Source organism: Zingiber officinale, chromosome 9A, assembly GCF_018446385.1.
Source record: "Zingiber officinale cultivar Zhangliang chromosome 9A, Zo_v1.1, whole genome shotgun sequence".
Taxonomy (NCBI): domain Eukaryota; kingdom Viridiplantae; phylum Streptophyta; class Magnoliopsida; order Zingiberales; family Zingiberaceae; genus Zingiber; species Zingiber officinale.
Genome location: NC_056002.1, coordinates 89,088,481 through 89,106,101, shown reverse-complemented (window position 1 = coordinate 89,106,101; position 17,621 = coordinate 89,088,481).

The window sequence follows — 17,621 nt, the reverse complement described above, 5'->3', positions numbered from 1 at the left end:
ATTTTACCTCGTAGACGATGTGCCTACAACCTGCACACGCGCCACTTCATGGCCGTCACGCAACGGAACCTCAAGCCGGACAACTTCTTGCCAGAATGCGATGAAATTATTAAAATTCATAGCAGAATAAGATGAAATTAAAAAACTTCATCGCTAATTCTACGGAAAATTTCATTTTCGTCTCGGATTTTGTTATAAATTTTTAACAAAAATGAATTCATCATAAAAAAATTTTATGACGTTAAATCTACGATAAAAATATTTTTTCATTACATATTGATGATGAATTATTTTTCATCGTCAAACATGTTACATATTTAAGAAGAAGTTGTGCGATTTTATGAGAAAAAATCTCCTTTTTCATTATAAATTTATGATAAAAATATATTTTCGTCCTAAATCATCGATGAATCTTGATTCATCTTAAATTTACGATAAATTTTGATTCATTACAGATTTGCACAGAATTTTAAATTCGTTATATATTTGGGACGAAAATCTATCTTCGTCGCAAATGTATCATGAAAAAGGGAGTTTTTTTCAAAGGAGGATCATGAAATTGCACGGCTTCTTCATAAATATGTAATATTTTTTACAACGAAAAATAATTTTTCACTAATCTGCGACGAAAATAATTTATCCCAGAGTAGGGACAAATTTTGATTCATCGTAGATTTACTATAAATCAAGATTCATCGTAAACTTACGATATAGTGTCACGATAAGTTTACGATAAAAAAATTTATCAAAAAATTCATTACAAAATTTAAAATTTTTGAACAGAAGTTTTATATTTGTGCATTTTTGTCATATATAAATATCATATCAAACTCTAAAACATATCATATTCATACACAATTAAACAACATTCAACACATCATACAATTAACATCCAACACATCGTATACTATAAACATATCTAACATGTCTTACAATTAATATTTTCAACCCATCTTACCATTAACATTCAAAAAAAGTAATCCAAAATGAAGTTCAACTTAAAACTATCAAATCCATAACTACAAGTCATACTTATCATATCCATATATAAATATAAGCCATGTAACATATCAAACTTCAACAACAAGTCATAATATCAAAACAACAAATCATCGAGCAAGTCATCAAAAGGACAGAAAAAAAATACAAAAAGAAATCATCGTCTTTGTCTTTTTTTACCTATGAAGACACTTTCTTCTCCTTCCATTCTTGTTATTTTCCTACATCAAATTACAAATAAACATTAAGTAATATTTATAATAAAAAAATATGTCTAACATATCAATGATATCTATATCTAACATTTATAACAAATAAAATTTAATTTATTATCATAACATATCAAGAGTATGTATGTGCCTTGTGAGTTATAATTAAGGTTGTGACATTATATGTCAGAAGATGTCATTTATCTTTAATTATATAAATAATATATACATACATGAAACTTGTAATTAAGCATAATAAAATATATATATATAGGTCATGTAATCAAAAATACATATATTAAATGTTTCATGACATAATAAAAGTATCAAAACCTATATAGCTAACTTTGTATGGATTAGTAGTAGGCAAGTAAAAAGTATACAAAATATGGCATAACATGCAAAGTATTATGGTAAAATTAAAACATAGAAGCAAATACTATTGGTGCAGGTTGCACTAATAATCTGGTTTTGATGTATGATAAATAAATTAAAGTTAGAAGGGTTGCTTGTCTAACTACTTTGTAAAGTGTGCAGGAATTGACGAGTCTGGAGGACTAGACACCAGGCTGAAATCCAGCTAGGTCTACGAGATCGGATAGCTGGTGCGAAGTCCAAATAGGTCAACGGATCGACTTGATATATGGTAGGAAGTTCAGTGAACAACCGGCAAAAGTCTAGTTAGGTCTGTGGATCTAACAAATGGTATGATGACCTGGTGGGTCAAGGGATTAGTCAAACTGATTATAAGTTGGTAAGTAAAGGTAAATCACTAGAGAAAAGTGACTCGATGAGGGCACGCCCCAGTTGAGAGACAATAAACGTCAGTTCAGTTTAGGATCATTTTAGATCTCTAAACTGAGACATTGACTAGATCCTGGTCTCGGGGAGACAGGGTCTAATTCTTGCAGGTTATTATTTGGTTTATTAGACTAGCACGCTTTGCAGGGCAAGAAGAGCACAAAAATCCTTAGATGAACATTACCCAAAGCGCCTTCTAAGGGATGGAAGGTGTTTTCAATCACTAAAGGTACCTTGACACTATTCATAGAAGGTGCCTTCAGTTCTTTAAAGGCATCTTCCGCGAGATAAATTTTGGACCTCGTCGTAGATAAGGACATTATGTTTAATTGGCCCTTATCTTGTCAATCGTATTTTAGAGTCCTGACTGGTTAAGCCTCTTTAAGCCTGGCTGACCTTTTCCGACCGGACGAATACATTAGACCTAGTATCTTGTGTTCGGTCACTCTTTGTCTAACCTTTCGTATGATATGGACTTGATAAGGCTAGATGCCTTTAGGTCTAACCGGACTTATGTTTGCCCGAGCATATACATAGAACCTTGTATTCAGTCGACCTTCACGCGACCATTCATATATTGAAGGCTCAAAAAGGCTAAATGCCTTTAGGCCTGTCCGGATTTATATCCGTCCGGGCATATGCATGGAAGCCTTCAGTCGGCCTTTGCCTTACTCATCATATGTCATAGACTAAATAAGGCTAAATGCCTTTAGGCTCGATCAGACTTATATCCATTAGGGCATATGCATGGAAGTCTTCATTTGACCGGCCTGATCATATGTCATAGACTAAATAAGGCTAAATACCTTTATGCCCGACAGGACTTATATCTATCCAAGCATATGTATGGAAGCCTCCATTCAATCGGCCTTTGCCTTATTGATCATATGTCATAGACTAAATAAGGCTAAATACCTTTAGGACCGGCCAGATTTATATCCATCCGGGCATATGTATTGAAGCCTTCATTCAATCGACCTTTGCCTTACTGATTATATGTCATAGGCTAAATAAAGCTAAATACCTTTAGGCCCGATCGGATTTATATCCGCCCGAGCATATGCATGGAAGCCTTGGTCGGCCTTTGCTTGACCATTTACATATTGAAGGCTTGATATAGTTAAGCTCCTCTGGGCCCGACCGGTACTTTTCGCCTAGACATATATAGAGAAACTTATATTTGATCGGCTATCACCTGGCCAATCATATGCTATATCTTAGATAAGGCTAAGTATCTTATATAAGGCTAAGTATATTGGTGCCCAACTGGTCCTTCCCATTCGAGTATATACATAACCTTATGCTCAACCGGGTCTAGGCCCCACCACCACTTCTTGGCTTTAACTGACACGTCACCTGAAAGACTCGCTCATCATAACCCGTATCAACTATGAAAACCAATCAGCACATTCTCATCAGGGGCTCCTCCCCTAATAATATGACCAACTTTATTTGATCGAGTGGTTGAACCTCATTACTCGTGAACCCATATAGAGAAGTTGTCATGGGCTAAAGCTCACTTGGGTCAGTTTATAACTGGTCAAATGCTTGTTTAAAGATAATGTTAATGGAGTTGTTTGTATCAATAAAAGTATAAGAGATATTATAATTGGGTATGACAGTCTTAATTATTAGTGCATCATCACAGGATATTTATACTCTCTCTAGATCTTTGGACCCAAAACTGATTTCAGACCTAGCTGCCCACTCTGCGCTACATCTGACTTCATGAATGATGAGACACCGAGCGTGTGACTTCCTCTCTCGATTAGAGTCACCATCAGTTGGTCTCCCAGCTATCATGTTGATATTACCCTGAGCGGTATTATCACGGTTTTCTTCTTGTCGTGAAGAAGGTTGTTCTTGTTGCACTCGAGCGGGCACTTGGGTCTGCTCGGCCTGGAGCTGTAGGGTTCCCTGCTGTGGTTCGATCGCTCGGTACTCAATCTTGAGCGGGCTATTTTGTCATGTATACGGCAGTCAGTTTGGGGTTGGTGATCATCAACGGTACCTAGGTTGTTGTTTCACTGATTCCACAGAGTGTAACAATCCTCCATATTTTTAGTGGTTGTCCGATGATAAGTGCACCAATTTCGTGGAGCTTCTCGAGGAACCTCCACATGTTGTACAATTTGGGGCCACGATTCTTAATGATGATATTGAGGATTTGCCCGAGATCCTTTAGGTGGAGGGGCAGGTAATGTCGGGCGCTCGGTGGCTGGAGTAGGAACGAGTGTGGTACCCTCCTTCTTTCGGGTAGCTTGGACTTCTTCAACATATAATAAATTTCGTTACCTGCTCGATCAGTAGATCAAAGTTGGCTGAAGATTTTCTAACTAAATCTCAAAAGAAATCATTATTAGTGAGTCCTTGAGAAAAGATACTTACTAAAATCTTTATAGTAGTCGTGGGAACATCCATAGCCATATGATTGAACCTCTTGATATAGTCTTAGATAGTTTCTTTGGGCCCTTATTTAAGTGAGAAAATACTCTAAAGGGTTTTATGATACCGCCTATTGCTGGAGAAGTGGTGAAAAAAATATCCTGCGAAAGTCCTTGAAATGACGAATAGAGTAATCTGGCAACCATTTGAACCATTATTGGGCTGCTCTGCCAAATGTGGTGAAAAACATTCAGCATTTAACGCCGTCTATAAATTATTGAAGGAGGTAGCGTTCTCAAACTTGAGAAGATGATCTTTCGGGTCGATTATCCCCAAATACTCTCATATGTTCATATTTTGATAATGTTTTGGCAGTGGATCGTTCAACGCTCGTTGAGAGAATGGCATGACAATTCGCTCTGGCAGTGGACGCTTTCCTTACACGTCTTTTTAGGGGAAGCTTTGAGAAGCGTGCATGCCTCGAGAAGTGTGCACGCGCTTCCCCGGAGCCCTATATAAAGGGCTCCAAGCTTCGATGGAGGTATGCACACTTTACTATAGCTACTGTTACTCTGCTTCTTCATTTCCTCGCTTATACACCGTTGGAGACTGACTTGAGCATCGAAATACCATCGTCGGGGAACCACACCCTGGCTCGGCACTGACGCTGTTGTGGTTGCAGGTTCCTTCGACTCAAAGTCTGTCAACAGTCAATAGGAGAGCCACGTCCCCTAGTGTCCATCACTTCGACTCTCGGACAGGATCAAATTTGGCACCATTAGTGGGAACACACCTGTATCCGAGCCGAGGATATGGAAGAAGCTGGACGACTTCACACTGTGACGCTCACTCAAGAGGAGCTCGATATGCTCGTGCAAGCTCGGGCAGCCAAAATAGTCGAGCAGCAACAGCTGTTGGAACCCCAAGGTTGTTTTGGTGTGATCAACAAGTTAAGTTAGATCCTGTGTGTATTTAACCTTGTGTCTAAGTATGCAGGAGCTTAGGAGCACAGGTACTCGAGCGGAAGACGCAGCTAGCGAGAAGGACGGCACGCTGTGCGTCCGAGGGACGAGGCGCTGCAGAAGAGTACACCGGCGGACGAGAAGGAAGCGCACAGTGGTTCCGAGGGACGAAAGCCGGAGCGGAAGATTGCTCGGGGAGCAAGAGACGCAGCTGGCGAGAAGGTCGACGACCGAGGGACGAAGACTGCGGATGAGTACGCTGGCGGACGAGAAGGAAACATGCGGCAATTCCGAGGGACGAGAAGCCGGAGGGAAGCACGCTCGAGAAGACCGGAAGTTGGGTTCGAGTGAGCCCTATTCCGGATGGCAGAGATCACCCAAGCGAGCGGATCCGGAGGAGAAGACCCGGACCGAGGCGGGACTGAAACGGAGCAGAGGTCCCGGACGCAAAAGTCAACCAGAGTTGACTTTTTGCTCCGGGGCGCCCGGAATGTAAAGTTTGACCAGAACGCATCTTTCGCATTCTGGACGTTGGGGGATAAAGTTTTATCCCCCCCAGGGCTCCCGGAACCCTTCCAGGCGCCCCGACCAAGGCTATAAATATAGCCTTGGTCCAGAAGCTTCAAATGATCTCAGAGATTTATATTCCAAACACTTGTAGGATTCTGTTCTAGTTTAGCTTCTGTCTTTTGTGCTTTCACTGCTGTAAGAGGCTTCTCCGCCTAAAGGAGATATTTTAGTGCACGTTCATTTCTTGGATTAACAACCTCCTTGGTTGTAACCAAGTCAAGTTGTGAGCCTCTTCTTTCTGCTTTTTATTTACTGCTAATTTACTTTATGCAAGTGTTCTGTTGAAAGTTCGAGAAGGGTCTTTGTTGTTTTTTTTACAGGCTATTCAACCCCCCTTCTAGCCGGCCCAACGATCCTACAAGTGGTATCAGAGCCGAGACGCTTCAGGAGGACTAACCGCCGAACGAAGCAACGAGATGGCCGGATCTAACATCCACCCGCCAAAATTCGAGGGGGACTTTGCAAGCTGGAAGAAGCACATGGAGGTATTTTTTGGTACCGATTTTGATTTATTACTAATAATGGAACTCAGTTTTGAAGCTCCCGAGGGCAAAGCAAAAAATCAATGGACAAAGAAAGAGCAGGCCGAGTACGTGGCAAACAAGAAAGCAGAATTCCATCTGCTAACCGTACTTCCGCCGCAAGAAGTCAACCGTGTCGGCACCTACAATTCGGCAAAGGAGCTTTGGGAGAAGTTCCTTGAATTACACGAAGGAGCATCCGAAGCCAAGCTTGCGAGACGGGACTTACTTCGCAACCAGCTCACCAACCTCCGTCTTGAAGAAGGTGAAACAATTGCACATCTACACTCGAGGATACAGGAGCTCATCACCGGATTTTCGAATATCGGAGAAGAGGTAAGTAACCGAGATTCGCTCAGGTACGCTTTAAATTCCTTCCCTAGAAATTCAAAATGGGCATCATTAGTAGATGCCTTTTACATTTTGAAGGACATAGAAAAAATTTCATTAGAAGAATTTTTTTCAACATTTGAAGTGCTTGAGTCAAGATGTGCAGGAATGAGGGAGCCAAAGAACAACGTCACCCTCAAAGCTTCGAGAGACGAACCTGAATCGGAATCTTCTCTCGACGACGAGGAAATGGTAATGATGGTAAGACGATTTAAGAAGTTATACAATTCTAGAAAAACTAACCATCCACAGGGTAGAAAGAAAAGAACGATCCGCTGTTACCATTGCGACGAAGAAGGGCATGTCAAGGACAACTGCCCCAAGCTGAAGAACAAAGACAAGGAAAAGGGTACGAAGCCTATCCAAAAACGAAAGGCCCTGAAGGCGACGTGGGACGATACGTCGTCCGAATCGGAAGTCGAAGCATTCTCCGGACTCGCACTGATGGCGAGTCATCAAGACGACGACTGCAATTCAAGCTCTTCCAAAATGAGCATCGAGAGCATCGATGAAGGGGGAGACACGTCGGAAGAAAGCAGCAGTTCAGGGGGAGAAACGGACAACGAGATCGACAAGGTAAGTCAGGTACGATCTCTTCCTCCCGATAAAATGTTTAAGTTCGTTAAACTTTTAACAAAAGATTGCTGCAAATTAGAAAGTGAAAATAAAAATTTAAAAGTAATTCTAGCTAAGTCTTGTCCCTTAGAAGAATTAGATAAATTAAAAATAGCAAATGAAAAATTGAAACTTGAAAATGATGATTTGAAAATTCAAGTAGATAACTTGAAAAACTATGCATGCTCATCTAAAACCAATTTTAGAAGATTTAATAATTTAAATTGGTACTTTAAATATCACCCGGGACAAATTAGGAACATTTCAAAAAAATATGTCCCTAAAAGCTTTTTAATTAATCCAGTAGGTTGGAACCTATATTGGGTTCCTAAATCATGCTTAAATTAATTTTAAAATTAAAATTAGCGCTTTAAGTGAGAAAATTAAACAAATAATTTCTTTATGAGGCTTTGTCTAAGGAAGTGGTTGTTGCTCCAATAACTAAGAAGGCCTAGTGCCTCGCCACGACCTGGAAGCCAAAATATTGAAATAAATGTTTAATTAACTTACTAATGAAGCATTAATATAAGAATTAATTAGTGCTTAAAAAACGTTATTCAAAATATTTTATTTCAAATTTACTTACTCAGAATTTTTTTTAAATATTCTCAAAAATCATTTTTTTTAAGTTAAGAATCTTTTTAAACAAGAAATCTCAGCTTAAATTACTCAAAAAAACTTTCTAAATTTCTTAAAAACTTAGAATTTTTTTTGAAATATTTTTTTTAAGTCTATAGCCCTTAGATTATTTTTCTTGGAACCCCATTTTTTTGTGATCAAAGGGGGAGAAGGGAAAGTATAAGTCTAGGGGGAGGTAGGTAGATAGATTTAATTTTCCTATCTTTTTGTACTTAAATTGTAAATTAAGTTAATTTACTTAATTTTATTTAATGTCTATGTTTACCCTAGCTTAACTTGGGTTGATCACACCAAAAAGGGGGAGATTGTTGGAACCCCAAGGTTGTTTTGGTGTGATCAACAAGTTAAGTTAGATCCTGTGTGTATTTAACCTTGTGTCTAAGTATGCAGGAGCTTAGAAGCACAGGTACTCCAGCGGAAGACGCAGCTAGCGAGAATGACGGCACGCTGTGCATCCGAGGGACGAGGCGCTGCGGAAGAGTACACCGGCGGACGAGAAGGAAGCGCGCGGTGGTTCCGAGGGATGAAAGCCGGAGCGGAAGATTACTCGGGGAGCAAGAGACGCAACTGGCGAGAAGGTCGACGGATGAGTACGCTGGCGGACGAGAAGGAAACATGCGGCAATTCCGAGGGACGAGAAGCCAGAGGGAAGCACGCTCGAGAAGACCGGAAGTTGGGTTCGGGTGAGCCCTATTCCGGATGGCAGAGATCACCTAAGCGAGCGGATCCGAAGGAGAAGACCCGGACCGAGGCGGGACTGAAACGGAGCAGAGGTCCCGGACGCAAAAGTCAACCAGAGTTGACTTTTTGCTCCGGGGCGCCCGGAACTGTCCGGGGCGCCCGGAACGTGAAGTTTGACCAGAACGCATCTTTCGCATTCTGGACGTTGGGGGATAAAGTTTTATCCCCCCCAGGGCGCCCGAAACCCTTCCAGGCGCCCCGACCAAGGCTATAAATATAGCCTTGGTCCAGAAGCTTCAAATGATCTCAGAGATTTACATTCCAAACACTTGTGCGATTCTGTTCTAGTTTAGCTTCTGTCTTTTGTGCTCTCACTGCTATAAGAGGCTTCTCCGCCTGAAGGAGATATTTTAGTGCACGTTCATTCCTTGGATTAACAACCTCCTTGGTTGTAACCAAGTCAAGTTGTGAGCCTCTTCTTTCTGCTTTTTATTTACTGCTAATTTACTTTATGCAAGTGTTCTGTTGAAAGTTCGAGAAGGGTCTTTGTTGTTTTTTTTACAGGCTATTCAACCCCCCTTCTAGCCGGCCCAACGATCCTACAACAGCAAAAGGCGCTACCCGATCGGCTGGCACAGCAGGCAACATCGGCGTCCGGGGGTCGAGCGATGCAAGAGGACAGGCCGGAGCAACTCTCCATCTGGAGGCAAAATAGAGGGCTGACCAACATGCAAGGAGAAGCACCCCCCGCGCCAATACCGTTCCATTGGGCTCTGTTCCAGACGCGCTCGGAAATTGCGCAAGCGAATCAAGAGCGAGGATCTTCTTTGGACGAAGCGCCTGTTCGGGATGCCCGGAAAGGCAAAGCACCACGAACAAATGTGTCCCCCAAGCGGATCAACCGTCAGTTTTCCAAAGCGATACTGTAGGATCCTCTGCCCAAGCACTATGCTCCACTGGCTATTGGAGAATGCAACGGGTCGACCGATCCAGACGACCATTTGGGCAAGTTCGACAATGCGGTCATCCTTCACCAATACACAGATGGGGTGAAGTGTCGGATCTTCCTTACCATGCTCTCCGACTCGGCACAACGATGGTTCAGGAGACTGCCGGACGGATCGATACAAAACTTCAAGGATTTACGAACGACCTTCCTACTGTTAGAGTGTATACTGATCCGGCGGTAAGAACAGGGGACCCCCGTTCTAGGGAGTCAACGCCACGTGGAAGTCAAAGGGCCAGGTGGCCGACCGGAGATGGGTGGGTCGAACGCCCGGGCGGCCGATCGGTGTCTAACTGATGGCAAAAGGTGCCCCAGCAGGAAGCTGGGCCCCGACGCTCATGGTACAGGATCGCAGGGCCGAGCGGAGGGCACGCTCGGCCGAAGACATGAGGTAGCATACTGCTAACAGTCTCCACAAAGCACATTACCGAGAATCTCCCAAGTAGACCACTATAGGTGTCCGCCCGGACGTGAGGCAGAGGCTGGCCGGCCGGACGCCCGGCCGGGAGCAAGGGGTAAAGGACAAGGGATATCTTTTTCTGACAGCGGGCATGTTCTACGTTTAGGCCATACTCCAAATCTTACGACAGGGGGTTCCGCTGTCCCATCAAAGACGTGCTTGGACTGTAACAGTATGGGGTCAGGTAAGCTCACTGACAGGCCCTTACGGGGGTATGGGCTGAAGACACGTGTACACCGCGGTATGGGTGCACCTGCTTCTCCAGAGCCCTATATAAAGGCCCTCATCCTTCGCCAGAGGTACGCGTTCTACTATTCTTGGAGCCACTTTCTTGTTAAGCTTTGCCTGACTTGAGCGTCGGAGGGTCGTCGCCGGGAACCCCTTCCCGGCCCGACTTCCTTGCAGGTTCGCCGAAGGACCGTAAGACCGGTCGGAGATCCACGTCAGCGACTCGGAGAGCGCCACGTGCCCAGCGTCCGTTGATTCAACTTTCGGACAGGATCAATTTGGCGCCGTCTGTGGGAACGCTCCTGCATCCGAACGGAAGTAATGGACGAAGCTGGACGACAGCACACAGTGACGCTTTCCACGGAGGAACTCGACGCTCTAATCGAGTTGAGGGCCGCCAAGCTTATGGAACAAAAACAGAAGGCACCAGCCGAGCGGCCTGAGCAGCAAGCAACATCAGCATCTGGTGGCCGAGCGGAAGCACCCCCAGCCACCGTTGCATTCCATCGGGCCCTATTCCACACTCCTGAAGCCGCAGCAACTAATCGAGATTGGGGATCTTCTTCGGATGAAATGCCAAGACGAGACAACAGAAAAGGAAAAGCCCCCCGAGCGGACGCATCGCCCGAGCGGATCAACCGCCAATTTTCAGAGGCTATTCTACGAGACCCTCTGCCCAAGCACTATGTGCCTCAAACGATCGGTGAATACAATGAAACCACCGACCCGGATGATCATTTGGGTAAGTTTGATAACACTGCAACCCTGCATCAATACACAGATGGGGTGAAGTGTCGGGTTTTCCTCACCACCCTGTCTGGATCGGCTCAACGGTGGTTTCGGAGGTTGCCGGACGGATCTATCACAAGCTTCAAAGACTTCCGAACGACCTTCCTCCACCACTTCGTAAGCAGTCGGCGCTATCAAAAAACCAGTGTTAGTCTGTTTGCCATCAAACAGGAAGCCCGCAAATCGCTCTGAGCCTACATCTAGCGGTTCAACAGGGTGGCTATGGATATTCCAACGGCCACCTCGGAGACCATGATGAATGCCTTCACACAAGGCCTCGTGGATGGAGATTTCTTCTGGTCACTCATTCGGAAGCCGCCCCGAGACTATGACCACATGCTACACCGGGCCAACGAATACATCAACGTAGAGGAAGCCCAAGCGGCCCAGAAAAAAGAAACTCCAACCGAGCGGGCTCCTCCTGCCGAGCGGAAGCCACACGCCGCTCATCAGCCACCCAGAGGACCGAGGGCCGAAGCAATCCGCTCCCCCCATACTAGGTCCCACGTGCAAGAGGTAGCCGCCTCGCGGCCCAAGCCAAAGAAGAAATGTACCCCAATGTTCTGCTCCTTCCACCGGACGGACACACATAACACCAGGGATTGCCGGAGTCTTCCTCTAATCGCCCACCCCGTTCCCAGTAAAGGCGGTCGTCGATCGCCATCAGCCGACAGGTGACAAAGGCCTCGTGAAGCCGATCGGACGATAGCTGACAGGCGACAACAACAGACTCTCGAGCGACATCGCTCTCCGAGGCGGGAGAATCTCCAGATGTCTAGGGAACGGCCCCGACCGTCCGCTCGGGAAGAAGAAAATAGAAGTAATACTTCCCGAAGCGAGATCAACATTATTGCTGGCGGGCCGACCGGAGGCGACTCTAACCGAGCAAGGAAGGCGAGTGTCCAATAGCTCCAGATCCATGCGATCGGCTGCAGCCAAGAACGGGCGAGCGGACCCGAAATCAGTTTCGGGCCCAAGTACTTGGAAGGAGTTGAAGTCCCCCACGACGACACTCTTCTCATCAAAGCGGTAATAGCCAATTACACAATACATCGCGTTTTTATTGACACAGGAAGCTCTGTCAATATCATGTTCAAAAAGGCCTTCGATCAATTACAAATTGACCGAGCCGAGCTGCTGCCCATGACAACCCCCCTTTATGGGTTTACGGGCAATGAAGTTCAACCGGTCGGACAGATCCGGCTGGCCATATCGCTGGGAGAGGAGCCGCTCAAAAGGACGCGTACTGCAAACTTCGTCATAGTAGACTCTCCGTCGGCGTACAATATCATATTGGGACGACCGGCTCTCAGTGAATTCCGAGCGGCCGTCTCCACCTTCCACCAGAAGATCAAGTTCCCCGTCGAGGACAAGGTGGGAGAAGTGCGGGGAGATCAACTAGCAGCTCGGCGATGCTATGTGGAGATGGTCCGAGCAGAAACCAACTCCGCTCGGAAGACGCCACGAATCGAGGTGAACGCTATAACTGAAAAGCCTCCCTCTTTGGTTTATGAAGAAAAAGAGGAAGTGCAGATTCACCCGACCCGATCGGAAGCCACGACATTCATTGCATCCGATCTGGAGGACAACCAAAAAGAGGAGGTGATCAAATGCCTCCAGAGAAATCGTGACGTCTTCGTCTGGTCGACGCATGAGCTGCCCGGAATTTCACCGAGTATAGCGCAGCATGAGCTCCACGTCCGACCGGACGCTCGGCCGGTGAAGCAGAGAAATAGGGACTTCAGCGCCGAACAGAATGCAATCATCCGGTCGGAAGTCGAGAAACTCTTGGAGGCCGGCCACATACGCGAGGTCCAATTCCCTAGCTGGCTGGCGAACGTGGTACTAGTCTCCAAACCAGACAATAAATGGAGAGTGTGCATCGATTTCCGGGACCTTAACAAGGCGTGCCCAAAAGATTTTTATCCTCTGCCCCGGATCGATCAGCTGGTGGATTCTACGACCGGATGCGAGTTGATATGCATGCTCGACGCTTATCAGGGATATCATCAAGTGCCGCTCGCCCGGGAAGATCAAGAAAAAGTTAGCTTCGTCACAGCCGACGACACCTATTGCTATAATGTGATGCCGTTCGGACTGAAGAATGCGGGAGCCACTTATCAGCGCTTGATGAACAAAGTGTTCAAGGAGCAGATCGGGCGAAACCTCGAAGTATATGTGGATGGCATTCTTATCAAATCCCTCCGAGCGGCCGACCTGTTTAAAGATATGGAGGAAACTTTCCGAACGCTGCGGAAATATGACGTTAAGTTAAACCCTCAGAAGTGCCTGTTCGGAGCAAAGGGAGGGTGTTTCTTGCGTTACATAGTGACCGAGCGAGGCATCGAAGCAAATCCCAGCAAAGTGAAAGCCTTACAAGATATGCCACCTCCAAGAAATCTGAGGGAAGTGCAACGCTTGACCGGTCGGATAACTGCCCTGTCCAGATTCATCTCCAAGACTGCCGATTGGAGCCTGCCTTTTTTCAAAATCTTGCGCAAAGCCACCAAGTTTCACTGGGACGAAGAATGCGATCGGGCGTTCGAAGATCTGAAGACGTATTTGAATTCTCTTCCGGTACTAGCCAAGCCAGCTGCTGGTGAGCCACTTTGTATCTATTTATCTTCAACCGAGCAAGCCGTCGGCTCGGCACTAGAAAGGGCGAGCGGAGAAGAGCCTGTATATTTTCTGAGCCATATTTTAAAAGATGCTGAATCTCGCTACACTGGGCTCGAGAAACTGGCCTTCGCTTTGGTCCTCGCCGCTCGGCGCCTCCGTCCCTATTTCTTGGCTCATACTATCATCGTCCGGACGAACAACCCACTGGGAAGAGTGCTGTTGAATCCAGAAGCATCCGGGCGACTCATAAAATGGACAACGGAGTTGAGCGAATTTGATATTCAATAACAACCCCGTTTGGCGATAAAGGCGCAGTCCTTGGCGGATTTTGTCACCGAAGTACAAAGGCCAAAACCCGAAGCCATGTGGAAGATATTTGTGGACGGATCGGCCACTCGGCTCGGGAGCGATATTGGTGTATTGTTGCTTTCTCCTCAAGAAGAAAAGATGCATCTATCCGTCCGGCTTGATTATAGAGCTACGAATAATGAAGCAGAGTATGAAGCCCTTATAGTCGGCTTACAGGTTGCCCGGCATGTAGGGGCCAGACGGGTGACGCTACATTCAGACTCCCAATTGGCCGCTCAACAACTCTCAGGCTCCTTTGAAATCAACAACGCTCGGCTCAAGCTTTACGCTCAAGCCTTCGAGAAACTCAAGGCCGACTTCAGAGAGGTTATTATCCAGAAGATACCCCGAGCGGAGAACCAAGCGGCCGATGAGTTAGCCAAACTTGCAAACTCAATAACGCCGGTCGCCATCCAGCAGCCAATTGAACAAGTTTTGCTGGTGGCTCACCTCTTCCGGATGGAGGGCCTCTCGTTTCCGAGCGACTGGCGGACACCCATCATGGAGTTCCTCCGCTCGGGTGCTACACCGTCCGATCGGGATGAAGTCCAGCTACTGAGGAGGAGAGCCGGTCGGTTCACGCTCATTGGAGACCAACTATACAAGAAGGCTTTCTCTCGCCCACTGTTGAAATGCGTGAGCTCGGAAGACGCGGCGTACATCCTCCAAGAAGTGCATCAAGGATCCTGCGGTGGGCATCCGGCCAGACGATCGCTGGCTAAGAAAATCCTGCTGGCCGGATACTTCTGGCCAACTTTACAAGCAGACGCCGCTCGGACCGTCGCGACATGCCTTTCTTGCCAAAGGTATCATAATTTCTCTCACCGACCGGCGGAAGAAATGAAGGCAGCTACTGTGTCTTGTCCGTTCGACCAATGGGGAATGGATATTGTGGGTTCGTTTCCTATGGCGACCGGACAGAGGAAATTTTTATTGGTGGCGGTTGATTATTTTTCCAAGTGGGTGGAGGCCGAGCCGCTAGCCAAGATCACCGAGCAGATGGTCAAGAAATTATCTGGCAACATATCATCTGCCGGTTCGGCATCCCCCGCCGACTTATTTCCGACAACGGGCGGCAATTCACAGGAAAGTTGCTCGAAGATTGGTGCAAAAGCTATGTCATCGAACAGCACTTCACGTCCGTGGTGTACCCCCAAAGCAATGGTCAAGCCGAAGTAGCCAATCGGGAAATTCTACATATTCTGCGCGCTCGGCTCGACCACTTGGGAGGAAGTTGGGTGGATGAAGTGTCTGCGTCTTATGGGCCATCCGCACGACCCTAAAGGAAGGAACAGGCGTCACGCCTTTCCATCTGGTGTACGGCGGCGAAGCGGTGATTCCTGTCGAAGTCGGCGTTGAGTCCGTCCGGATCCAGAATTATGATGATGGCAACGCCGAGCGGAGGAACATGGAGCTGGATTTGGTCGACGAGGAGCGAGCCAAGGCGTCCGTCCGGCTGATGGAGTACCGGCAACGGATGAAGCAAAACTACAATCGGCGCGTAATCCCCAGATCATTCCAGGTAGGCGACCTTGTCTGGAAGAAAGTAAAGTCGGTCGGCGACGTCGGCAAACTGGAGGCTCCTTGGGCAGGCCCCTTCAAAATCATCGAAAAGCTCCGCTCATGCGCTTATTATTTGGAGGATGAAGATGGGCGACAGCTGGACCGACCGTGGAGAGCGAATCATCTCCAACCTTATCGAGCTGGGTGAAAGGTGCACTGATGTAACTCGCTTTTGTGTATATTTTGGTCTCCTATGTACTCGTAATGCAGGCAGCAAAAATGATAAAAAGGAGGACAAATAGCTTCGTCGAACGGCGGTGTTCAAATTAGCCTTAAGGCCGTCGAGCTCCGACGTTAAATATCGAGAGACGAGCCGACGTCTATAAATCATCCGAGCGGAAGACCGTCGAGCTCCGACGTTAAATATCGAGAGACGAGTCGGCGTCTATAAATCATCCGAGCAGAAGACCGTCGAGTTCAGACGTTAAATATCGAGAGACGAGCCGGCGTCTAAAAATCATCCAAGCGGAAGACCGTCGAGCTCCGACATTAAATATCGAGAGACGAGCCGACGTCTATAAATCATCAGAGCGGAAGACCGTCGAGCTCCGACGTTAAATATCGAGAGACGAGCCGACGTCTATAAATCATCCGAGCGGAAGACCGTCGAGCTCCGACGTTAAATATCGAGAGACGAGCCAGCGTCTATAAATCATCCGAGCGGAAGACTGTCGAGCTCCGACGTTAAATATCGAGAGACGAGCCGGCGTCTATAATCCGGCGGAAGACCGCCGAGCTCCGGCGTTAAATATCGAGAGGCAGGCGTCTATAAATCATCCGAGTGGAAGACCGTCGAGCTCGGACATTAAATATCGAGAGCGGCGTCTATAAATCATCCGAGCGGAAGACCGTCGAGCTCCGTCGTTAAATATCGAGAGACGAGCCGGCGTCTATAAATCATCCGAGCGGAAGACCGTCGAGCTCCGACGTTAAATATCGAGAGACGAGCCGGCGTCTATAAATCATCCAAGCGGAAGACCGTCGAGCTCCGACGTTAAATATCGAAAGACGAGTCGGCATCTATAAATCAGCCGAGTGGATGAGGCCTATAAAAAGGATGCAATTGCCCAAGAAACTCGCCGTCAATATCGTTCGAGCGTCTCTACGTTCCGCTCGGCCCAGTACCCAAAGGTACTTCATCGGTGTCTAGCGAGCGATCTCTGCTATCAAAGCGGAATGTTGTGTATTCGAAATATTACATATTTAGCCGAGCGGGAGGGCAACGCCAAATACTTAAAACACATTTCGAATACCAGAGATGTGATGATAGGCGAGCGGACAACACACATTAACTAGCAAATGGACAAAGTACGCGAAAGGAAAATATTGCATTAAAATTAAAACTTTAGGCCGAGCGGCCTAAGTACAAAAAAAAGATCATTTTTTGGCCTAGCGGCCTAACTACATATAAAGACGCCTACTCAATGTAAGCATAAAGGTCCTTGGGAATGTTGTCCAGGAGCGCCACTTGATCGCCGGCCGGAATAGTAGTGGACTCCGGAAGAAGACCCTTAGACTTCAGATACGTGGTGGTGGCGGTCATAGCCAAGTCAAAGGCTGTGTACATCCGCTCGCAGATTTTCTCCGAGAATTCAGGCGAGCGGATGTAGCTCTGTTTTAGGGCAGCGACCCGACTCGGCTCGGCCTCTTGATATTCTTTGAGGGCCGCCTGGGAGGCGGTAAGGGAATCCTTCAGATTTTGAAGCTTATCCGCGTCGGCCGAGCGGCCCGCCTTCTCTCTATCAAGCTGCTCCATCAGCTCCTTTATCTTCAGCTCCAGGCCCCGAGCCTCCACGTTCTTCTTCTCCAAGTCGGAAATGGCCGTGTTTTTTCGAG